General features: G+C 36.8%; 1 long non-coding RNA gene across 1 annotated transcript in view; it reads left to right on the forward strand.

The window, feature by feature from the left end:
- LOC139178059 (uncharacterized) overlaps positions 1 to 7,958 on the forward strand; it is a 129,584-nt gene extending 121,626 nt beyond the window's left edge. Inside the window, exon 3 of the long non-coding RNA XR_011562490.1 lies at positions 7,774 to 7,958. This is a non-coding gene — a long non-coding RNA (uncharacterized lncRNA). The remainder of the gene's footprint in view (positions 1 to 7,773) is intronic.
- The last annotated feature ends 19,231 nt before the right edge of the window (positions 7,959 to 27,189 follow it).

Genomic DNA, 27,189 nt, shown 5'->3' on the forward strand with positions numbered 1-27,189 from the left:
TTAGAGTCATTATGATAAATTCAGATGAAATGGTTTTGGAATAAGTCCATTGCTTTCTACATAAGGTTGGAAAGGTGCATAAAGAAGAAATGTTATTGTTGTGCTTATGCTCAGTCATGTCTGACTTTTTGCAACCCTATGGACTGTAGCCCACCAGGCTTCTCTGTCCATGGATTTCCCAGGCAAGAATACTGGAATGGGTTGCCATTTCCTTCTCCAGGGCATCTTCCCAACCCAGGGATCAAACCCAAGGTGCTTGCATCTCCTGCAAACTGGCAGTCAAATTGTTTACAACTGCACCTCCTGGGAAGCCCAAAGAAGAGGTATATGAAGCAACATTCTTTTTATTTGTGGCAAAATAGTTTAATCATCTTGTAGGTTATACTAGATAATTCTTTGGCCATAATTACTCAAGAAGACAAACAGGAGATTTAAAAACATTGCTTTCTTTTTGGTTCACATTCTTAATGATAATTGTGTCTACAAAATTTAGTAAATGCCAAGTGCAAATACAGCATCACCACCTTAGGATCTCGTAGGGAAAAGTACATATAGAATAAAGATTATGAAAAAAGTCAAATCCTTGACATTCGAATCCTTGACAATTTATCCATTTGCACCATTGTTTTTTTTTTCTATAATTCAAATATAATTTGCACCATTGTTAAAAAATCCCAATGCCATATTTTCAGACAAAAAATTGGAGGAAAGAGGAAAATGAAATGATCCTATAAAAATCTATCATTCAGAAAATGAAAGTGAAAGTCACTCAGTCATGTCCATCTCTTTGTAACCTCGTGGTCTATACAGTCCATGGAATTCTCCAGGCCAGAATACTGGAGTGAGTAGCCTTTCCCTTCTCCAGGGGATCCTCCCAACCCAGGGATCAAACCCTGGTCTCCTGCACTGCAGGCAGATTCTTTACCAGCTGAGCCACAAGGGAAGCCCCTATCATTCAGAGGGTTATGACTGCTATTAGTGCTTCTCCTTTATGTCCACTCATGTAAATCCTTTCATTTTTGATTTGCCTATACTCTCATTACTGAGTCATATTCTATATTCATACCATCTATCTGTTCACTATTTGTATGTTCGGTGTTAGCTTTGAATAAAATTTTTGTTCTGATTTTTTGCATCACTTTGCCTTTCAATAAACCATTTTTGAGCTATTGTTTCATCTTAGTGAATTAGGAAAATAATGCATCATAGTAATAAATTAAAAGGAACAATTTTAATAAAATTTGTATAACAACAAATGACAGGAAATATCAGCATATTCCAGGTTCGATGCACGATACTGGATGCTTGGGGCTAGTGCACTGGGAGGACCCAGAGGGATGGTATTGGGAGGGAGGAGGGAGGAGGGTTCAGGATGGGTAACACATGTATACCTGTGGCAGATTCATTTTGATATTTGGGAAAACTAATACAATTATGTAAAGTTTAAAAATAAAATAAAATTTAAAAATAAATAAATAAATATTTTAATATATTATTACTCATTTAATTACATGTTAGCCAAGATGAATTTAACTGCAATTTTGAAACAGAAACACAGTCTTTAGGAACATAACAATTGTTTTAATATAACATGATTGGAGGGGGGCAATCATAATAAATTAAAACATCACACATGTCAGATTAGAAAAATTAAAAGTTAGCAATAACATTTATCACTGAAATTATGAAAAAGGGGAAATTTTATATATTTGGTGGAAATATAAATTGATACTGCCCTTTTAGAAAATAATTTGTCAGTTTCTAGGAAACCTGTGCTGTGCAAGAGCTATTTACCTAGAAATTCTACTGTATTTGTACTCTTTCTAAATTATTACACAAAAGTACAAGAAGATATATATTAGATATTTTCTGTGGTGCTGATTGTCATTGTGAAAAAAAATAACAAACAACCCATTTATTGAGAGATGATGAAGTAACCCAAAATCCTGTCAGTAAAAATGTAGAATGACTTTAAATTCAGATACTTGGAATTATCAGATATGAAGTTAAAATAACTATATTAGTATCCATAAAGAAATAGATGCCAAAGAGAAAAATATTACCAGAGATCTGGAGTCTGTACAACAAAAGTGTAAGAGGGAAATTCTAGATATTTAATAAAAACCAATATCTAAAACTAGGAACTCAGTGGGTGATATAACAGCAAACTAGATAGACCAGAATGGAGGCTTAGTAAACAGAGAGATAGGTCAGCTGAAATTATATACGATCAAGCTACAGAGGAGAAAAAAAATGATGAAAATGTACAAAAAGGGCACAAAATATATGTAAAGTCAGGAGGAAAATTATAGTAATGTATGTATAATTGAATTCTCAGAAAGAGAAAAAAGAGAGAGAGAGAGAATGGGGCAGAAAATTCCAGGAATGATGCGAAGTGACATATTCAAGTAGTTCTGTAGCCACAAGGTAGGAAACATAAAAATAACACTACACTGAGGCACATTTTGCAAACTGCTGACCACCAAATTATAAGAGAAAATTCAAAGGTAGACAAAGGGGAAGAAAAAAAGACATTAACTTCAAGTGGTTACAAGACTGACAATTGGTTTTGAAACAGAAATCACAGGAGCCAGAATACAAGTAGGGCTTCCCTGGTGGCTCAGACAGTTAAGAATCTCCCTCTAATGTGAGAGACCTGGGTTTGATCCCTAGATCAGGAAGATCCCCTGAAAAAGGTAGTGGCTACCCACTCCAGTATTCTTCCTGGAAAACTCCATAGACAGAGGAGCTTGGCAGGCTACAGTCCATGGGGTCACAAAGAGTTGGACACAACTGAGTGACTAACACACACACACACACACACACACACACACACACACACACACAGTGGAATGGCATTCTAAGGTGCTGAAAGACAGAAAGAAGAAAGAGAAAAAGGAAGAGAGAAAAAGGAAGGAAGAAAGAAAAAGGGGGGAAAGCTGCCTATCCACAATTTTAAATCCAGTGAAAATATACCTCAGAAAGTAAAGTGAAGCAAAGATGTCTGAGGAAACAAATGATATATTATCAAGAGAACCACAATTAAAACACTAGTAAAGGAAGTTCTTCAGATAGAAGGAAAATTATTAGAGATGTGGGCACAGATATTCAGAAAATACAATAAAGAGCATTTTAAAAGTAGTAAATACATATTCTTATTAAAGCTATATGGAACAGTAAACAAAATTGATATCTTGGATAATAAACCACCTCTCAACCAATATCAAATGATTAAAAATTCTATGATGTATCTTCTCTGATGATAGAGAGGTTAAGCTAGAAATAAAAATCCAGCTCTGTGAAAAATACCATTGGTAGCTTGATAGGGATCTATAGCAATCTCTAGATTGCTTTGGGTAGTATACTCATTTTCACTATATTGATTCTTCTGATCCAAGAACATGGTATATTTCTCCATCTATTAGTGTCCTCTTTGATTTCTTTCACCAGTGTTTCTATATATAGGTCTTCTGTTTCCAGAAAAATAAACGACCCAATCAAAAAATGGGCCAAAGAACTAAATAGACATTTCTCCAAAGAAGACATACAGATGGCTAACAAACACATGAAAAGATGCTCAATAGCACTCATTATCAGAGAAATGCAAATCAAAACCACAATGAGGTACCATTTCACACCAGTCAGAATGGCTGCAATCCAAAAGTCTACAAGCAATAAGTGCTGGAGAGGGTGTGGAGAAAAGGGAACCCTTTTACACTGTTGGTGGGAATGCAAACTAGTACAGCCACTATGGAGAACAGTGTGGAGATTCCTTAAAAAACTGGAAATAGAACTGCCTTATGACCCAGGAATCTCACTGCTGGGCATACACACTGAGGAAACCAGAATTGAAAGAGACACATATACCCCCAAATGTTCATCGTAGCACTGTTTATAATAGCCAGGACATGGAAGCAACCTAGATGTCCATCAGCAGACAAATGGATAAGAAAGCTGTGGTATATATACACAATGGAGTATTACTCAGCCACTAAAAAGAATACATTTGAATCAGTTCTAATGAGGTGGATGAAACTGGAGCCTATTATACAGAGTGAAGTAAGCCAGAAAGAAAAACACCAATACAGTATACTAATGCATATATTTGGAATTTAGAAAGATGGTAATGATAACCCTGTATGCGAGACAGCAAAAGAGACATAGACGTATAGAACAGTCTTTTGGACTCTGTGGGAGAGGGCAAGGGTGGGATGATTTTGGAGAATGGCATTGAAACATGTATATTACCATATGTGAAACAAATTGCCAGTCCAGGTTCGATGCATGTTACAGGATGCTTGGGTCTGGTGCACTTTGATGACCCAGAGGCATGGTATGGGGAGGAAGGTGTGAGGGGGGTTCAGAATGGGGAACACATGTACACCCATGGTGGATTAATGTCAATGCATGGCAAAACCAATACAATATTGTAAAGTAATTAGCTTCCAATTAAAATAAATAAATTTTTAAAAATAAATAAATAAAAGCACCTAAAAAATCCAAACAGTTCAAAATGCCCAAATATTAAGAAATTAAGCAATATAATTATGAGTTACTTATAGGACAAAGAAGAAAATAGAATTTTATAAAATATTTTGGGCTGGATACTGAGGAAAATATCATGTATAGAATTTTAGGGAATGCAGGTAAAAGGGGGTTTAGATAGAGTTATGTAGCATTAAATCAAATTTTAAAAAAAGAAAGGCTGAATGAACATCAATCATATAAGGATATATATGAAGAATTTTATAAATAAAAGAGGAGAAAGGGACAACAGACGATGAGATAGTTGGTTGGCATCTTTGACTCAAAGGACATGAGTTTGAGCAAACTCTGGGAGATAGTGAAAGATGGGGAAGCCTAGTGTGCTGCAGTACATGGGGTCACAAAGAGTTGGACACGACTGAGCGACTGAACAACAGCAAATGAAGAATTTAGGGAAATAAAATCACTTTATTCTAGAGAAATTAAAAAATAATAGATAATGAAGCTTAACAAAATACTTAAATAGAAAACAAATGTAATACTGAAAATCAACAAAGGCAAATACATGTTCCTTGAAAAGACTAAAAATTCTGACAACTTTTTTTTTCTTTACTGAAGTTTAGCTGATTTACAATGTCATGTTAGTTTCAGGTATACAACACAACGATTGAGTTATATATTCTTTTTCAGATCTTTCCCCCTTGTATTGTTGTTGATCAGTCACCCAGTCAACTCTTTGCAACCCCATGGACTGCAGCACTCTGGACCTCTGTGTCCCTCTCCCAGAGTTTGCTCAAACTCAAGCTCATTGAATTGGAGATGCCATCTAACCATCTCATCCTCAGTCATCCCCGTCTCCTCCTGCCTTCAGTCTGTCCCAGCATCAGGGTCTTTTCCAATGAGTCAGTTCTTTGCATCAGGTGACCAAAGTATTGGAGTTTTAGCTTCAGCATCAGTCCTTCCAGTGAATATTCAGGACTGATTTTCTTGAGGATGGACTGATTTTTTTCAGTCCAAGGGAGTCTCAAGAGTCTTCTCCAACATTACAGTTCAAAAGCATCAATTCTTCAGCGCTCAGCTTTCTTAATGGTCCAACTCTCACATTCATACATGACTAAGGGGAAAACCATAGCTTTGTCTAGATGGACCTTTGTTGGCAGAGTACTGTCTCTGCTTTTTAATATGCTGTCTAGGTTGGCCATAGCTTTTCTTCCAGGAAGCAAACATCTTTTAATTTCATAGCTGCAGTCACCATCTGCAGTGATTTTGGAGCCCAAGAAAATAAAGTCTCTCACTGTTTCCATTGTTTCCCCATCTATTTGCCATGAAGTGATGGGACTGGATGCCATGATCTTCGTTTTCTGAATGTTGAATTTTAAGCCAACTTTTTCACTCTCCTCTTTCACTTTCATCAAAAGGCTCTTTAGTTCCTCTTTGCTTTCTCCCATAAGGGTGGTGTCATCTGCATATCAGAGGTTATGGATATTTCTCCCAGCAATCTTGATTCCAGCTTGTGCTTCATCCAGTCTGGCATTTTGCATGATGTACTCTGCATATAAGTTAAATAAGCTGGGTGACAATATATAGCCTTGATGTACTCCTTTCCCAATTTGGAACCAGTCTGTTGTTCCATGTCCAATTCTAATCGTTGCTTCTTGACCTGCATACAGATTACTCAGAAGGCAGTAAAGGTGGTCTGGTATTCTGATATCTTTAAGAATTTTCCACAGTTTGATTTTGATCCACACAGTCACAGGCTTTGGTGTAGTTAATGAAGCAGAAGTAAATGTTTTTCTGGAACTCTCTTGCTTTTTCTGTAATCCAGCAGACGTTGGCAATTTGATTTCTGGTTCCTCTGCCTTTTCTAAATCCAGCTTGAACAGCTGAAATTTCTCGGTTCACATACTGTTGAAGCCTTGCTTGGAGAATTTGAGAATTATGGGAAGACCATAGCCTTGACTATATGGACCTTTGTCAGCAGGGTGATGTCTCTGCTTTTCAACACACTGTCTTGGTTTGCCACAGCTTTCCTGCCAAATAGGTTATTAGAAAATATTGAGTATACTTTCTTGTGCTATATAGTAGGTCCTTGTTGGTTATCTGTTTTACATATTTGATATTTTTATTCAGTTGTGAAGTCATATCCAACTCTTTGCAACTCCATGGACTGCAGCATACCAGACTTCTCTGTCCCTTACCATCTCCCAGAGTTTATCCAAGTTTATGTCCATTGCATCATTGATGCCATCCAACTCTCTCATCCTCTATAACCCTCTTCTCCTTCTGACTTCAGTCTTTTCCAGCATCAGGGTCTTCTCCAGTGAGTCAACTCTTTGCATCAGGTGGCCAAAGTGTTAGAGCTTCAGCTTTAGCATCAGTCCTACCAATGACTATTCAAGGTTGAGTTCCTTTAAGATTGACTGGATTGATCTCCTTTCTGTCCAAGGGACTATCAGGAGTCTTCTCTGGCACCACAGTTCAAAAGCATCAATTCTTCAGCACTCTGCCTTTTTTCTGGCTCACAACTGTGCATGACTACTGGAAAGACCATAGCCTTGACTACACAGTCCTTTGTGAGCAAACTGATGTCATTGCTTTTTAACACACTATTTAACACATTTGTCAAAGCTTTCCGGCCAGGAAGAGATCATCTTCTAATTTCATGGCTGCAGTTGCTATCTGCAGTGATTTTAGAGCCCAGGAAGAAGAAATTTTAGAGCCTTCACCATTTTCTCCTCTATTTGCAATGAAGTGATGGGGCTGGATGCTATGATCTTAATTTTTTTTTTTTATGTATTTAGTTTTAAGCCAGCTTTTTCAATCCCTTCCCTCACCCTCATCAAGAATTTCAGTCCCTCTTCACTTTCTGCCATTAGAATGGTATCACCCCCATCTGAGTTTGTTAGTATTTCTCCCAGCAATCTTGATTCCAGCTTGTAATTCATCCAGCCTGGCATTTCTCATGATGTGCTCTGTGTATAAGTTAAAAAAACCAGGGTGACAATAAACAGCCTTGTACTTCTTTCTAAATCCTGAACTGTTAAGTTTTTACATACAATGTTCTAACTGTTGCTTCTTGACCAGCATACAGGATTCTCAGGAGACAGGTAAAATAATCTGGAATTCTCATCTCTTTAAGAGCTTTCCACAGTTTGTTATGATCCATACAGTCTAGGCTTTAGTCAATGAAACAAAAGTAGATGTTTTTCTGGAATTCCCTTGCTTTCTCTGTGATCCAGTGAATGTTGGCAATTTAATCTCTGATTCCTTTGCCTTTTCTCAACACAGCTTGGACATCTGGAAGTTCTTGGTTCACATAATGCTGAAGCCTAGCATGCAGGATTTTGAGCATGACCTTACTAGCATGGGAGGTAAGCTACAGCCAGCTCAAGGTCTTGTTTTTGCTAACTGTATACAGCTTCTCCATTACAAAGAATGTTATCAACCTGATTTCTATATTGACCATTTGGTGATGTCCATGTGTAAAGCTGTCTCTTGTGTTGTTGAAAAAGAGTGTTTGCTATGACCAGTGCGTTCTCTTGACAAAACTCTTTTAGCCTTTGCCCTGCTTCATTTTGTACTCCAAAGTCAAACTTGCATGTTACTCCAGGTATCTATTGACTTCCTGCTTTTGCATTCCTGTCCCTATGATGAAAAGGACATCTTTTTTGTATGTGTTAGTTCTAGAAGATCATGTAGGTTTTTACAGAACTATTCAATTTAAGCTTCTTTGGCATTTGTGGTTGGGGCATAGACTTGGATTGCTGTGATATTGAATGATTTGCCTTGGAAACAAGCAGAGATCATTCTGTCGTTTTTGAGATTACACCCAAGTACTGCATTTCAGATTCTCTGGTTGATTATGAGATTCTTCTAAGGGATTCTTGCCCACAGTAGTAGATAATAATGGTCATCTGAATTAAATTCATCCATTCCCGTTCATTTTAGTTAAGTGATTCCTAAGATGTTGATGTTTACTCTTTCCATCTCCTGCTTGATCACATCCAATTTACCTTGATTTTTGGACCTAACATTCCAGGTTCCTATGCAATACTATTCTTTACAGCATCAGATTTTACTTTCATCACCAGACACATCCACAACAGAGTGTCATTTCTGCTTTGGCCCAGCCAGTTCATTCTTTCTGGGGCTAATGGTAGTTGTCCTCTCCCCAGTAGCATATTGAACACCTTCTGACCTGGAAGGCTTCTCTTTTGGTGTCATATCTTTTTGCCTTTTAATACAGTTCATGGGGTTCTCACGGTAAGTATACTGGGGTGTTTGCCATTCCCCCCTCCAGTGGATCACATTTTGTCAGAACTCTCCACTATGACCCATCAGTCTTCAGTGGCCTGCATGGCTTGGCTCATAGCTTCATTGAGTTATGTGAGCCCCTTTACCACAACAAGGCAGTGATCCATGAAGGGGATTTTATATATAGTAGTGTGTATATGTTAATTGCAAATTCCTAATTGATCCTTCCCTCCTCTTCCCCTTCAGTAACCATAAGTTTGTTTTCTATGTCCCTGAGTCTATTTGTGTTTTGTAAATAAGATCATTTATAAATTTTTTTGGATTCTACATATAAATGATATCATATGATATTTGTCTTTGTCTTGGTTACTTCATTTAGTATGATAATCTCTAGGTTTATCCATGTTGCTGCAAATGGCATTATCTGATTTTTAATATTTTATGACTGAATAATATTTTATTGTATATATGCACTACATCTTTATCCATTCATCTGTCAAAGAATATTTAGATTGCTTCCATATTTTTGCTATTGTAAATAGTGCTGCCTTGAATATTGGGGTGTATTTATCTTTTCAAATTATAGTTTTCTCCAGATATCCTGATAAACTTCTGATAGAACTGATCAAACACCTACCATCTCCCCCACAGCACACACAAATTACTAAAGTCAGGAATGAAACAGTGGTTGTCACCACAAATTCTCCAGATAATAGCAGGTCAAAGAATAGATGTGGCAAAAAACTTTGAAAACTTATATAAAATGAAAAAAGTCCTGGATAAACAACACCTTAGAATAAATAACACACACACACACACAAAATAGAAAATCCAAACAATGCAATATAATTATAAAAATTGAGAACTTATCATAGAGGAAACTCCAGGCCTGGTTTAGCTCCCAGGTGAATTCTTGGAACTATGTACTGAAAATATAACACCAATCTAGTCAACCATTTTTTCCCACAAGATATACAAGGATGAAATAAAATATAAAAACTTTTCCAGATAATAGAAAAAGGGTAAACACTTTCCAACTAGTTTTATGAGTCTGGTTCAAACTTGATACCAGTAGGTAAAAGAGGAGAAAAGTTTAGGTCACTCACTCTTTATGACTATAGATACAAATTATAAAAATATTAACATATTATATTAAGCAAGATATTAAAAAGAGCATAAAGAAATAATAAAGTGGAATTTATTCCAGAAATCCAAGTATGGCTTTATATTCAAAATTTATCAATTTATTTCAACACATTAACATAAAATAAGAAAAAATATATGAATAATTCAATAGATGCAGAAAAAGCGTTTGATAAAAATCAACACCCATTCATGATAAAAAGTCTAAGCAATTTAGGAATATAAGAAATGACCTAATCATATCAAGTAGTATGCATAAGAAGTGTTAGTCACTCAGTTATGTCCGAGTCTTTGAGACCCCAAGAACTATAACCTGCCAAGCTCCCCTGGCCGTGGAATTCTCCAGGGAAGAACACTGGAGTGAGTAGCAATTCCCTTCACCAAGGAATCTTTCCAACCCAGGTATCAAACCCAGGTCTCCTACACTGCAGGCAGATGCTTTACCATCTGAGTCACCAGGAAAGCAGATTTAGTATGTAGCAGATGTCATGTTTAATAAAAGAACAAAAGACTTCCCCTAACATTTGGGTACAAGAAAAGGGAGAGACTTCTAGTCAGTTGTATCCTGAAAGTCCTTGCTACTGAGAGAGGAAAGGAAAAATGAATACCATATATAGTGAGGAAAAGAAAGATATGAAACAATCATTATATGCAGTTAACATGACTGTGTACCTAAAAATGCAAAACAATCTACAGACATGTTCTATAGTCAGTAATCTACAGATAAGCTCTATAGATTAAATGAAATTTCATTCAAATTCTCAGCTGGTTGTCTTAGTGCAAATTGATAAGTCTAAAACTTACATATAAATTGAGGGCTACAAAGTTAACAGTACCTTGAAAGAAAAACAAAGCAGCAGATATTAAGACATTGTCTACCAGATATTAATAGTGATTCCAAACTCAGAAATTAATACAATATGAAATTGGTGCCAAGGAAAGCATGTCTATGAAACAGATCTATGAAACAGAATAAAGTCTAGAAACAGACATATTATTCTGACATATTATTATTATTATTTTTTTTTTTTAGTTTTCTGGGTTTTTTTTTTAATTTTATTTTATTTTTAAACTTTACAATATTGTATTAGTTTTGCCAAATATCGAAATGAATCCACCACAGGAATACATTTGTTCCCCATCCTGAACCCTCCTCCCTCCTCCCTCCCTATACCATCCCTCTGGGTCGTCCCAGTGCACCAGGCCCAAGCATCCAGTATAGTGCATCGAACCTGGACTGGCAACTCATTTCATACATGATATTATACATGTTTCAATGCCATTCTCCCAAATCTTCCCACCCTCTCCCTCTCCAACAGAGTCCATAAGACTGTTCTATACATCAGTGTCTCTTTTGCTGTCTCGTACACAGGGTTATTGTTACCATCTTTCTAAATTCCATATATATGCGTTAGTATACTGTATTGGTGTTTTTCTTTCTGGCTTACTTCACTCTGTATAATAGGCTCCAGTTTCATCCACCTCATTAGAACTGATTCAAATGTATTCTTTTTAATGGTGAAGTAATTGACATATTATTAAGTGATATATGGCAATTACATTTCTCTAGTGCCAGAAGGGAAGGATGAACTTTTCGGTAAGTGTTGCTTTTGATATCAGATGAGAAAAATCTGGATTCTTACTTCACATACAATACACACACCCACACACACACACACACACAACATGAATTCGAAGATAATTGAAACCTAAAGAATAAACCCTCCAAAAGTATAAATAGAAGAATAACCTCATCACTTTATAGATAGCAAATAGAACAGAAAACTTTAATTTAAAAGAGAGATCAATTATTAAACTTCATTTAAAAATCAAGACCATCTTTTTATCCAAAGTCACCACAAAAACAAGTTACAGAGTAGGAGAAAACATGTGTAAAACTTATATTTAATAAAGGCCCTGAATCTAGAATATATAAAGAATTCTTTAAATCAGTAGATATATGACAGAACCTCATTCCCTACCTTCTTTGGGCAAATGACTTGAATAAGCACTTGATAAATGTGGATATTCAAATAACTAATAAATAGGGGATTTCCCTAGTGATCCAATGGTTAAGACTTCACTTTCCAATGCAGGGAGTATGGGTTCGATTCCTGCTTGGGGAGCTAAGATCCAATATGCCTTATGGCCAAAAAACTAAAACAAAAAAAAAACAGAAGCAATATTTTAACAGATTCAATAAAGACATTAAAAATGGTCCACATTAAAAAATCTAAAAAAAGCAAACAACTAATAAGCATATCGATACAATAGAATACTATATACCAACAGAAATGTATGAAATATCATTACACAAAGCAATATGGATTAATCTCACAAACACAATTTAAAGCAATAGAAACAAGCAGCAAAAGGCACATGCTACATAATTGCAATTATGTAAAGTTCAAAATAAAACTAATCTGAAGTGATAGAAGTCATTACACTGGTTATCCCTGGAGAGATAATAGTGTTAATGTTTATGTCCTATGTGGGTGGTTTCTCTGGTGACTTTATTTTTTACAAATTCACCAAACTGTTTATGTATTGTTCTCTATGTGTATTTTCTTTATAATATATGTATTTTTCTCTATAATATGCATAAATATCTTACTTCAAACTGTTTAGAAAACAGGGCAGAAAGATGAGGTGTCTGGAAATAAAAGTGCAACTTGAAGACTAAATTTTGAAGAAGGAAAATTAGCTCATACTTAGAGAATTGAAAACACAATTTTTTTGTAGCAGATGTAGCAGAAAGAAAGGATGTTGAAGTCAAAGGGCAAGAAACATGGTGGCTGAATCATAAAAGAACGGATCTATGGAAGAATCCCTGAAAAAAAGAAAAAAAACTAGAATACTCAGTTCTGAAACAAACTGGTAAATATACAATAGCATCTTCCAATTCTTAGGTAGGATGATTATTTTTCAATGTACTCCCAATAACCCAGTGGAGTGCGTTATGTGCTGTGACTGTGCAATTTTTGTTTAATTACCAGTAGGGCAGTTTTGTTTAAAAGACTTGTATGGAGCCAATTGGGGGAGGAAGGCAACTCCTAACCACATCTCCCACATTCCTGGACCTTTACCTCCAACTTTAACATTTAAGCTACTTCTATTCTAGACAGATATATGTATTACTGTGGGCAAGAATCCCACAGAAGAAATGGAGTAGCCCTCATAGTCAACAGAGTCTGAAATGCAGTACTTGGGTGCAATCTCAAAAATGACAGAATGATTTCTGCTTGTTTCTGAAGCAAACCATTCAGTATCACAGTTGTCCAAGTCTATGCCCCAACCACTAATGCCAAAGAAACTGAATGGTTCTATTAGGACCTACAAGACCTTCTAGAACTAACATCCAAAAAAGGTGTCCTTTTCATCACAGGGGACTAGAATGCAAAAGTAAGATGTCAAGCAATACCTGGAGTAACAGGCAAGTTTGGCTTCAGAGTATAAAGTGAAGCAGGGCAAAAGCTCGAAATTTTGCCAAGAGAATGCACTGGTCATGCCAAACACTCTGTTCCAACAACACAAGAGACAACTCTACACATGGACATCACCAGATGGTAAATACCAAAATCAGATTGATTATATTCTTTGCAGCCGAAGATGGAGATGCTCTATACAGTCAGCAAAAACAAGACTGGGAGCTGACTGTGGCTCAGATCATGAACTCTTTATTGCAAAATTCAGGCTTAAATTTAGGAAAGTAGGGAAAACCACTAGACCATTCAGGTATGACCTAAATCAAATCCCTTATGATTATACAGTGGAAGTGACAAATAGATTCAAGGGATTAGATCTGATAGAGTGTCTGAAGAACTATAGACAGAGATTCATAACATTGTACAGGAGATGTTGATCAAAACCATCCCCAAGAAGAAGAAACACAAAAAGGCAAAATGGTTGTCTGGGGAGGCCTTACAAATAGCTAAGAAAAGAAGAGATGTGAAAGGCAAAGGAGAAAAGGAAAGATATATCCATCTGAATTCAGAGTTCCAAGGAGTAGCAAGGAGAGGTAAGAAAGCCTTCCTCATTGATCAATGCAAAGAAATAGAGGAAAACAATAGAATTGGAAAGACAAGAAATCCTTTCAAGAAAATTAGAGATAGCAAGGGAACATCTCATGCAAAGATGGACTCAATAAAGGACAGAATGAGGACCTAGCAGAAACAGAAGATATTAAGAAGAGGTGACAAGAATACACAGAAGAACTATACAAAAAAGATCTTAATGACCCAGATAACAATGAGGGTGTGATCACTCACCTAGAGCCACACATCCTGGAGTGCAAAGCCAAGTGGCCTTAGGGAAGCATCAGCATGACCGAAGCTAGTGGAGGTGATAGAATTCCAGCTGAGCTATTTAAAATCCTAAAAGGTGATGCTGTGAAAGTGCTTCACTCAATATGCCATCAAGGTTGGAAAACTCAGCAGTGGCCACAGGACTGGAAAGGGTCAGTTTTCATTCCAATTCCAAAGAAAGGCAATGCCAAAGAATGCTCAAACTACCACACAATTGCACTCATCCACAATGCTAGCAAAGTAATGCTCAAAACTCTCTAAATTAGGCTAAGCTGGATTTAGAAAAGACAGAGGAACCAGAGATCAAATCGCCAACATCCACTGGGTCATGGTAAAAGCGAGAGAATTCCAGAATACCATGTATTTCTTCTTCATTGACTAGGCCTTTGACTGTGTGGATCACAACAAACTGTGGACAGTTCTTAAAGAGATGAGAATACCAGATCACCTTAACTGCCTCCTGATAAATTTGTATGCAAGTCAAGAAGCAACTGTTAGAGCCAGGTATGCGAGAAACGGACTGGTTCCAAATTGGGTAGGGAATATGTTAAAGCTGTATATTGTCACCTTGCTTATTTAACATACATGCAGAGTACCTCATGTGAAATGCCAGGCTGGATGAAGCACAAGCCACAATCAAGATTGCAGGGAGAAATACACATAACCTCCGATATGCAGATGACACCCCTCCCCCCTTATGGCAGAAAACAAAGAGGAACTAAAGAGCCTCTTGATGAAAGTGAAAGAGGAGAGTGAAAAAGCTGTCTTAAAACTCAACATTCAAAAAACAAAGATCATTCCACCCGGTCCCATCTTCATGGCAAGTAGCTGGGGAAGCAATGGAAACAGTGACAGACTTTATTTCTTGAGCTGCAAAATCACTGCAGATCGTGACTGCAGCTATGAAATTAAAGGACGTTTGCTACTTTGAAGAAAAGCTATGACAAACCTAGACAGTGTATTGAAAAGCAAAGACATTACCAACAAAAATCCATCTAGTCAAAGCTATGGTTTTTCCATTAGTCATGTATGGATGTGAGAGTTCGACCATAAGAAAACCTGAGTGATAAAAAATTGGTTGTTTTGAACTGTGATGTTGGAGAAGACTCTTGAGAGTCCTTTGAACAGCAAGAAGATCAAATCAGTCAATCTTAAAGGAAATCAACCCTGAATACTCATTAGAAGGACTGATGCTGACTGAAGCTCCAATACTTTGGCCACCTCATGAGAAGAACTGATACATTGGAAAAGACCCTGATGCTGGAAAGATTGAAGGCAGGAGGAGAAGGGGACGACAGAAGATGAGATAGTTGGATGGCATCACTGACTCGATGGACGTGAGTTTGAGCAAGCTCAGGGAGTTGGTGATGGACAGGGAACCCTGGTGTGCTGCAGTCCATGGGATGCCAAAGCGTCAGACACAACTGAGGGACTGAGCTGAACTGAACTGAACTCTAGAGGGAGGAGCAAGATTCAAGAGACTAAATAAAATGGAAGACTTACATCACTTTAGTTTTTTGTCCACTGCATAATCAGTTTTACATTGTGGATCATCCTTTTTTATTTTTCAGTAATCTATTTAGTATACTTGTCATTGCATCAGATTTAAATAATATGATTTACAAAGAAGAAGTATCAACATTAAATTCCTATGAATTCATTCTATATTATGAATGAGCAGTCACTGTATTTTGTTTATAGGCACAATGACAATGCTGTGAGTTGAAGAAAATGGATAATGGATACACAGTTAATCTCATATATCCTCTTTTCCCGTAATTCCTTAAGCAGTTAAATATGAACTCATTAACTGTGTATGTATATTCAACCATTGAGTTTAGTCACCTGCTTGATTATTCTGGTGGGAGTTTTATTAATTGGTTCTGTAGAGGTCACTCAACCATTTCTTCCTCCCCATCTATTGTTTGACTGTAAGTTCATTTCTCCATATTTGCCAAGGCACCACAGCCATTATCCTTTCAAATGGGAGAAATTCGTATCGGTGTTTTAGGTTGATTCAGTTTTTTTGAGTGTAATTTTACACCAGTAAATGTTTACTCCCTTTTGTGTTATGTTCAACTTCTAATTTGCTCTCAATCACTAAAGTTTATATAGTCATTATAAAAATACAAAAGTAGGTAAAATAAGAAATGAGGTTTCCCTTATCTTTATTCCCTGAAATCCTTCAGAAATAATAATGACTTCCAGCCTAGACTATTTTTTTTTTTTGTTAGTAATGTTTCTGACGAAAGCTAACCCTCAATATGAAAATAAGTGCAAAATTTAAAGTCCAACTTAAAACAATCTTAGGTCATCCGTTTTATTATTACATGTGTTAAGAAGTGGGAATCTGACATTCAGATCTGATGCTTTTCTTTGTAGATGAGTAACCAAGAATGAGAACTGGGATTATGGATTGTTTGAGAAAAAATAAAAAATTGCAACCAAAAATAATGTTAGTATTCATAGATATTTGTTGAAATGCTTCACAGGCCCAGAATTTTCATATTTCCCTCAAACAATGCCTCTCTATCTGTATCTTCTAAACTTCAGCGGAACATCTATCTTGATTGATGACTTCTTCAGACAGCTCCTCTATAAATCTTAAAACTTTGCATTTCTTTTTCACTTGCCCGTAAGCTCCTTTAGGCAAAGACTGCATTATTATTCATTTTTATCTGTGCAGCTTAGCATTATGTCTGGCACTTGGTAGGGATTGGATTAATAAATCCAGTCCTTGTTAAAAAAAAAAAAAGTAGGAGAGATATCTTTAGATTCAATTGAAAGTAATCTTGAGCTGTATATAGGAGTAAGATAATTAAATCACTGCTTTTGAGATGCTAAGTGGCTGTTCATGCTCTCACTTGTTCCTTCAACAAACATCCTCAGAACTTATATGTGTAAAAGACTTTCTAAGCAGCAAATCAGACCCTAGAAAAGAGAACTGAGTTAACTTAATCTAAATAACTATTGTTAAAAGTGATCAAACTATATTGCACATTCAGTGTTCTTTGAACATGCCAGAATTCCTGTGTTTGAATTATGGGAGTAGTAGTTTTAGATTAATTTTCAGTTTAAACTCAGTTTTCAATTTGTACTCTCTATGGATGAAACATGTCAGAACACATTAGAGCAACTACTCAGATGTCACCTTTACACCAGACTTCTTGCCTTCTCAATCACATTTTGGATATTAAAATTATGTATACGATTTTCTTATTCATTTACTTTATTCATTTTGACATCCAAATTTGGAAAAAAGGCATGTATTTGCAAGTAGCTTTAATAAAATTACTGGTTTTCTCAGAAGATGTGTGAATATTGTTGTTTACCTCCAGTGTTCCAAATCCTAATGAAAATGCCCTACACACTTGTCATATTTTATATTTATTAATGCAGTAAATGGGCCCCAAAGCAATTCTACAAAAGTGTGAAGTGACACATTAGTAACTTGGCATGTCTTTTTGACATAGCCTTAATCGTTTGAAAAGTTAAATATTCAGTCAATCACCCCAAAAGTAAGCTCTGTACTATTTTTTACACTAAAGTGATTTTATTTTAAGTCAGATTCAATTGATTATAAAGCTTTAGAAAATAAAACAGATCATTCTATAAACTTAAAGAACAAATTATAATTAGTTATTAATTTTCATTCAATTCATTGAATAGTTATTGAGAAAATCCTTGAGTAGAATTTCAACAAGCTATATGGCAGAGAGGGAGAAATATAAGTAAAGGCAAGAAAACTGAGAATATTTGAGGACAGCGTGTGGTCTACGTGTTGGATGCTATAGACAGGAGGTAGAAGGTGGTTTGGGTTATATTATGCAGAGCCTTTAACTAATAAGAGTTTGTCTTCATTTCTTAAGCAATTTAAAACCATGGAAAAATTCTTCTATAGAGGAGTGACACCCTTGGAGACGTTAAGACAATTAATCTGCAAACAGTGTTGAATCCAGGCCACTGGTGTTGGAGAAACTGGGGTAAAGAAGATCTCAAAGAGGTAATTATAACACAATTCAATGCATTTTATTCAATTTCTATTGGATTTGTGCCTAATTGTATTTCTGGTGAACCATAGTAATATGCTTCTCCTAAAAACACAAGTATTTCAGATTTGTGTTAAAGTCAAATCTACTTAGCTTCTATTATATTCACATATAATATCTCATTAAATCCCTAAAAGAGATTTTGCTGATGAGGAAACTGAGAATTAGAAAAGATAACTTTTTCAAGATCAGACAGATAATAAGCTTAGAGAAGCTTAGAGAATGCTTAGAGAAGAAGAGAGAGTGAAATTAAATCAGCAGTTTCAGGAAAAATAATCCAAGGAAAATATACTGCATGGGTCAGAGGTAAGACCACAAATAAACAGGCCACTGCAATCATTTCTGTTTGTTAATGACAGAAATGAATTAACATATATTTACTGGTCTTAGAGTGTTGAGCGTTCCTTCTAGTCTCTAGGTAGTAAAGAAATATAACAAAAAATTCCATACATTTCAACCACTTTATTTTCTATGTGTTTGTTGCTATTGTTCTGTGTTTATTTGCCTGTTTAACTTGTGGCGAAGGGAGAAAGATGCCTATAAAGAATCTATTATCTAAGTTGCTGACTGGCCTATAGCTTATTTTAAGTTCCCTTAGTCAGGAATAACATTGTGTTGTTCTCTCTGCCCTTTTACAACAAGTAGGAATACACACATACTATTTCTCTCTACAATATAAATGCACTCTGTTAGAGTCATACCTTTAAAATGGTTTCTATAAATTTAAAAAATGAATCCAAGTGAAATATTAGGAAGTTAGATATTCCAGCCATGCTGAGTTTTGCGTTATACCACTGAAAGTCAGTATTTATCAATTAAAGTTTAAGGTTTAAAAACAGAAGAATGGATTCTGAATTAATGACCCTTCTAAATCAAACAGGTAAAACTTAAACGCTTTGCCATTTATTGCATAGGTGAATTTTTTTCACCAGGTCGACTACATGTTTTGATCAACTAAACCTACACATTTTTCTTACCTTGGGTTAAATCACAGTTCTGCTTTGCTTTCAACAAGCTTGCTTATTTATAAATCAGAACTAATCCAGGTAAAATGATGACATAAATAAATGTCAGTAGGAAGGAGCTAATTGGGTATGCCACAAGGGTAGGACTAGTACTCTGAAAGTAACAGCACTTTGGAATATGAAAGATGACGTCGATGCAGAATTTATACTTTAGTCCCCTTATCCGCCCCCCGCCCCCAATCACATTTCTTGTGCAAGGGTGCCTATTGGCCAAAGGAAAGTTGAGTGAATCAGGCCTTAAATTACTGCACCTAGTAATTGTTGACATATGTGTACTTTACAGTGCTAATTTATCTCACCATGGACCCAGTGTTTACGAACACACAAAAGCAGATTTATAGTATGTGAGATTAAGAACATTTAAATTCTTTATTTTTAGATTTTTACGTTAGATATATTTAAACATGCAAAATACATTAGAAAATGACCAAATCTGCCCACATGAAGTACAGTGAACTGTAAAGTTCCTGAGGAATTGAGAAAGAAAATCATTTCATTGAAAGGACATTATACCATATGTTTGAAATACTAAGATGATTTGAAGATCTTAGATCTAAGGTCATGTTAACAGATAAGATCTTGAGGGATCACAGGATTAAGTTATGTTTTGAATAATGAGGCCATCTCACATTTACTGAGCCCTCATGCTTCGCCTGGCACTGTGCTAAGCCTTTCACATAGATTATCTCATTTAGTCATCATAACAGCCATGTGAACTGGGCACTGTTAATATTCCAAGAGAATAGATGAAGCACTCCAAGTCAAAAAAGCTAACTGACTTCCCCAGTGTCGTATAGTTAATAGTGGGTAATCCAGGAATCAGCCCCACATAGTCTGTATCCAGAGGCCAACTGTAGCCGCCACCTTCCGTTGTAAGAATCAGGTCTGCTCCTTGCAGTGAGTGTACAATGGCTTTTCCTCAGTTGGTATTTCTTAGAAAACAGCAACTTATTTCCACATTTGTAAATATACTTTGAGACAGGATAAAATGGAAGTTAACTAGATTAAATTATAAAACAGATGAAACTCACATGAGCAAAGATCACTGAAAAAAATGTATTAACTTGTCACAAGGCCTATTCTTTCAGTTTTATGCTTTTCCTCCTTTGGGCTTCCAAAATGGTGCAGTGGTAAAGAAAATGCCTGCCAAGGCAGGAGATGCAGGAGACCAGGGTTCGATTCCTGGGTCAGGTAGACCCCCTGGAGGAGGAAATGGCAACCCTCTCCTGTATTCTTACTTGGAAAATCCCATGGACAGAGGCGACTCAGTTCAGTTTTCTTGCTCAGTCATGTCCGACTCTGCGACCCCATGGACTGCAGCACCCCAGGCTTCCCTGTCCATCACCGACTCCAGGAGCTTGCTCAAACTCATGTATATCAAGTCAGTGATGCCATCCAACTATCTCATCCTCTGTTGTCCCCTTCTCCTCCTACCTTCAATTTTTCCAGCATCAGGGTCTTTTCCAGTGAGTCAGTTCTTCACATCAGGCAGCAAAAGTATTGGAACTTTAGCTTGAGCATCAGTCCTTCCAATGATTATTCAGGATTTCCTTTAGGATTGACTGTTTAGACCCCCTTGCAGTCCAAGGGACTCTTAAAAGTCCTGTCCAACACCACAAATCAAAAGCATCAGTTCTTCAGCACTCAGCTTTCTTTATGGTCCAACTGTCACATCCATAAACGACTACTGGAAAAATCGTAGCTTTGAGTAGATGGATCTTTGTTAGCAAAGTAATGTTTCTGCTATTTAATATGCTGTCTAGGTTTGTCATACATAGCTTTTCTTCCAAGGAGCAAATGTCTTTTAATTTCATGACTACAGTCACTATCTGCAGTGATTTTGAAGCCCAAGAAAATAAACTCTATCACTGTTTCCATTGCTTCCCCAGCTATTTGCCATGAAGCGATGGGACCAGATGCCATGATCTTCATTTTTTGAATGCTGAGTTTTAGGACAACTTTTTCACTCTCCTCTATCACTTACATTGAGAGGCTCTTTAATTCCTGTTCTCTTTCTTTCATAAGGGTGGTATCACCTGCATATCTGAGGTTAATAATATTTCTCCCTGCAATCTTGATTCTGGCTTGTGCTTCATCCAGTCCAGCATTTCACATGATGTACTCTGCATATAAGTTAAGTAAGGACGGTGACAATATACAGCTTTGACATATTCCTTTCTCAATTTGGAACCAGCCCATTTTTCCATGTCCGGTTCTAACTGTTGCTTCTTGACCTGCGTACAGATTTCTCAGGAGGCAGTTAAGGTAATCTGGTATTCCCATTTCTTCAAGAATTGTCCACAGTTTGTTGTGATACACAGTCAAAGGTTTTAGCATAGTCAGTGAAGCAGAAGTAGATGTTTTTCTGGAATTCTCTTGGTTTTTCTAGGATCGAGCAGTCGTTGGCAATTTAATCCCTGGTTCCTCTGTCCTTTCTAAATCCAGCTTGAACATCTGGAAGTCCTTGGTTCATGTACTGTTGAAGCCTAATTTAGAGAATTTGGGGCATTACTTTGCTAGCATGTGAGATCAGTGCAGTTGTACAGTAGTTTGACCATTTCTTAGCATTGGCTTTCTTTGGGATTGGAATGAAAACTGACCTTTCCCAGTACTGTGGCCACTGCTGTGTTTTCCAACCTTGATGGCATACTGAGTGCAGCACTTTCACAGCATCATCTTTTAGGATTTGAAATAGCTCAGCTGGAATTCCATCACCTCCACTAGCTTTGGTCATGCTGATGCTTCCCTAAGGCCACTTGACTTTGCACTCCAGGATGTGTGGCTCTAGGTGAGTGATCACACCCTCATGGTTATCTGGGTCATTAAGATCTTTTTTGTGTAGTTCTGTGTATTCTTGTCACCTCTTCTTAATATCTTCTGTTTCTGCTAGGTCCACACCATTTCTGTCCTTTATTGAGCCCATCTTTGCATGAAATGTTCCCTTGGTATCTATAATTTTCTTGAAGAGATCTCTAGTCTTTCCAATTCTATTGTTTTCCTCTATTTCTTTGCACTGATCACTGAGGAAGGCTTTCTTATCTCCCCTTGCTACTCTTTGGAACTCTGAATTCAGATGGACATATCTTTCCTTTTCTCCTTTGCCTTTCACATCTCTTCTTTTCTTAGCTATTTGTAAGGCCTCCTCAGACAATGATTTTGCCTTTTTGCCTTTCTTCTTCTTGGAGATCTTTTTGATCAACGTCTCCTGTACAAAGTTACAAAATTCCATCATAATTCTTCAGGCACTCTGGCTATCAGATCTAATCCCTTGGATCTATTTGTCCCTTTCACTGGGATTTGATTTAGGTCATGCCTGAATGTTCTAGTGGACACTGGTGGGCTGTAGTCCTTGGAGTTGTCAAGAGTTGGACACAACTGAGTGACTGAGCAGACAAACACACAGAACTGTATTAAATTATAGGATAGATGCAACTCACATGAGCAGAGATCACTGAAAACATTTATTAACTTATTGCAAGGCCTGTTCTCTTGGTTTTATCCTTTTCTTCCTTATCTTTCTCCACCTTTGATTTTCCTATCCCTGTAAAAGAAATAATGAGAATTTAATGAATGTTTATTGTATATGCTAATCTGTATATTGTGTATATTGGTGTGAAATACCAAGAGAATCATAGTTTATGAATGATGTATGATCTTTACTTCAAGAGCGTATATAGTCTACATAAAAATCAAGACATAAAACAACAAAGGGCAAGGATTAAATGATAAATTATGTTGTGGACATAATAAATGTACAAAAGTTGAGTTTTTAGTCTTTTTAAAAAAGTGTTTTTACTTAACTATCAGAGAGTATAAAATAATTAAATAGAAAAGTATAGAAGAAAAGAAACTCTTGGAAGTTAAAAGAAAAACAGAAACAATGGTATGGAATTACTTATAATCCCTGGAGAGACACTAAGGAGTTTCACATGACTAGAGTAAAATGTCTATTTTGAGGAAGTTTTGAGAACTAATTCAAATAGTAGGATTAGACTGAAGAGGGTTTGGAAATTTTTTTTTTATTTAATTTCATCTAAAATGTAGATGTCCCTCTTGCACTGATGGTGGTAATGTAAATTGATACAACCACTATGGAAGACAGTATGCTGCTGCTGCTGCTGCTAAGTCACTTCAATCGTGTCCGACTTTGCGCAACTCCATAGATGGCAGCCCACCAGGCTCCCCTGTCCCTGGGATTCTCCAGGCAAGATAACTGGAGTGGGTTGCCATTTCCTTCTCCAATACATGAAAGTGAAAAGTGAAAGTGAAGACGCTCAGTCATGTCCGACTTTTAGCGACCCCATGGCCTGCAGCCTACCGGGCTCCTCCTTCCATGGGATTTTCCAGGCAAGAATACTGGAGTGGGGTGCCATTGCCTTCTCCGGGAAGATAGTATGAGATTCCTTAAAAAACTAGGAATAAAACCACCGTATGACCCTGCAATCCCACTCCTACGCATACACCTGAGGAAACCAAAATTGAAAAATACACATGTACCCCAATGTTCATTGCAGCACTATTTACAATAGCTAGAACATGGAAGCAACCTAGATGTCCATTGACAGACGAATGGATAAAGAAGTTGTGGTACATATACAGAATGGAATATTATTTATCCATAAAAAGGAACGCATTTGAGTCAGTTCTAATGAGGTGGATGAATCTAGAGCCTATTATACAAAGTGAATTAAGTCAGAAAGAGAAAGGTAAATATCATAGATTAACGCCTATATGTGTAATCCAGAAAGATGGTATTGAAGAATTTACTTACAGGGCAGCAATGGAGAAACAGACATAGAGAACAGACTTATGGACATGGAGAGAGGGGAGGAGGGGGTGAGATGTACGGAGAGAGTAACATAGAAACTTACATTACCATTTGTAAAATAGATAGCCAATGGGAATTTGATGTATGTCTCAGGGAACTCAAACAGGGGCTCTGTATCAACTTAGAGGAGTGGGATGGAGAGGGAGATGGGAGGGAGGTTCAAGAGGGAGGGGGATATATGTATACCTATGGCTGATTCATGTTGAGGTTTGACAGAAAACAACAAACTCTAAAGTAATTATCCTTCAATTAATAAATAATTATATTTAAAAAATAAAAAATATATAGATGTTATTGCAGAACAGACTAACCTCTTGTATTACAACTTTCCTGATTTGGGGGTCAATCTTTTTATTTCCTTGAGCTACTCTTTCCATTGAGTGTTTAGCAAGTATTATGTGAGGATAAGGCAGCACAGTGGTAAAGAATCTGCCTCCAATGCAGGAGATGTGGAGGAGTGAATGGCAATACTCTCCAATATTCTTGCCTGGGAAATCCCATGGACAGATGAGCCTGGCAGTCTCCACTGTCCATGGGGTCGCAAAGAGTCAAGTATGACTGAATGCACACACACAGACACGTGTGAGGATACATCAGGGTTTCTCAGTCTCAGCACCACCAGTACTTGAGGCTGGGTGACTCCTGCTGGTGACTGTTCTCTGCATTGTAGGATGTTTAGCACTTCCCTGGCCTCTCTCCACTCAATGCCGGTAGGAGCCCTCTCCCTAGCAGTGACAAGCAAAAATGTCTCCAGACATCACAGTCATCAAATGTCCCCTGAAGAATCAACATCACCCACACGCAGAACCACTGGGATCAATCTTACCTCTTTGGACTCAAATGCTGACTCCTATTTCTGTCAGGGATTTGTGAGGTATATAAATGGCATTGTTTATATTGGCTATGTGGAATCACTTTGAAATGTTCTTACTTGGATTTCAAAATACAGATAAAAATTGATGCTGTGTACTTTGGTATCATAATTCCTGAACTTAAGAAAAAAACTAGCTGTTATAGTGTCTTCTGTTTTTGGGAATCCATCATTAATCACAAACAAGTCAGCTAATTCAGCTGCCCCCCACTCTTTCCTGGTCATTTAAAACAAACTTAAGTTTTCTTCAACATTAATTTTCCCTTATTCTGCTTCTTCATAACAAGCTTTTGGTTGAGTTCTCTTTATATGTTCTCTCTCCTCAATTTAACTGCAAACCACTTGAAAGCATTTTTGCTTCAACATACATTTCCTAAAAGTATACTTCAAAAAGGGTCAACACATGCCATTTGATTAAAATAAAATCGTACTAAACTTTATACGATGGCATTTCTGTTCAAATCCATATGTAAACATGTGCTCAGTGCTTTGCTCACTTGTACAGTCATATCTGACTTTTTGCCATTGCCTGAAATGTAGCCCCAAAGCATCTCCTGCCATGGGATTTCCCAGGCAAGATTACTAGAGTCCGTTGCCACTGCCTTCTCCAGAGGATCTTCCCAACCCACTGGTTGAAACTGCATCTCCTGCATTGGCAGGTGGGTTCTTCACCACTGCGCCACCTGAGAAGCATACCTACCATGCACACACTTAAAATATAAATAATACTAGTTATTTAAACCATTTTTAAATGTATAGAAAACTATTATTTTGTATAGTGGTACTTTTAGTAATAGATGATGACAATCCATTTATTGAGAATTATTAGTAATTAGGAAACAGTTTCTTTCTGAATATCTAATTATTTCTACTTGTATTTCAAACTCTTTTTCAAATAACTATAGAAAATTTAAGTACAAAATGAGATTTTGCTTCTTTGATCTTGGCAATTTTGTTTGTATTCTCTTAGATATTCAAACTAAAACATGTCATTCAGAAACCTGGATAGTCTATACAAGCAATATGGAAAATTATAGCTTCTAAAAGTTTTTGAAAAAAATAGAATCATTGTAGTTAAGTGAATGCATCAGAGTTAAGTGATATATATGATGCTGAGAATTAATTTTATATATTTAATAAGATGGACTTTAATCTCTATTATTATGAGAATAAATAGAACACATAAACTTCATCTTTTTCATTAGTCAACTGGTGCTGCCATCTGCCTACCCAGGTACATGGAAAATGTGGGTAGAGGCCCAGGAGCATCCTTTCAGAAACCCACCTGCCTGTTTGGCCATCTGCTCTGGAAATTGCAGTCAGTATTCAGTTGGTCTGCAACAGTCCCCAGCCCTGGCCCATCAGAGCCACCTCTGGGGCACTATCTGGACAAGTGTTGATGTTAGTACTCTTACAGAATGCTTCCTCCTTCTGTCCTACATTTCTACTTAGATTTCTTTTTTCCCTGTTCTCTCATCTATGAGACCTTCTCATCATGGGGTGTCAAATGGCCAGAATTACATCTAAGACAAAGTTTTTTTTTTTTTCTCTTTTATTTCTGTTGCTTTCTTTAATTAAAAAAATGGAGTCAATTTCTGGTCTAATGGTATCAAAGCAGTTGGAGGTTTTCTTACCCTTTCTTGGATTCTTTTTGTAGATGAGAAAATGCAATATCTCTCAGATGGATAGAAAATCCTAACAAAAATATCCTCCATATGGAAATTATTTGTCTCATCTTTTACTGGGAAAATAGTGTCTAAGGCTGAGGAAGGGTGTTTCATCGTCAAAGTACTTTATAAATGAGCATTTAGAGGACTTGAGTTGCTTTTCATCCTCTTCCGGGAGGTCAAACTGCAAAAGCCATTTAATCCAGTTATTTGACTTTTTCTCTCTCATCAATACTGGAAGCAAATTGTTGGCATAAATGACTTTTCTTAACAGACACATTACTGACCTTTTGCCAAGAAAAAAAGTTCATCGTGTAGACACTTTAATGCATTTTGCTATAATTCACCAAGTTGTGGGAGAAACTGTCCCTACATTTGCACACTTTTGGAACTCTGAAACCTGTTCTGTTTATCACTGTTATTGTTATTGGTACTGTTGTCATACCCACTTGCTGCTACTCGGTCATTATACTTTTACACTTCTGGAATGATCGGCTTTCAGGCAAGCAGTGCAGAAAGCACTTCTACTCCCTTAAATACAAAAGAACTACAACATCTTCAGC

Source organism: Bos indicus, chromosome 20 (genome assembly GCF_029378745.1).
Source record: "Bos indicus isolate NIAB-ARS_2022 breed Sahiwal x Tharparkar chromosome 20, NIAB-ARS_B.indTharparkar_mat_pri_1.0, whole genome shotgun sequence".
NCBI classification, from domain to species: domain Eukaryota; kingdom Metazoa; phylum Chordata; class Mammalia; order Artiodactyla; family Bovidae; genus Bos; species Bos indicus.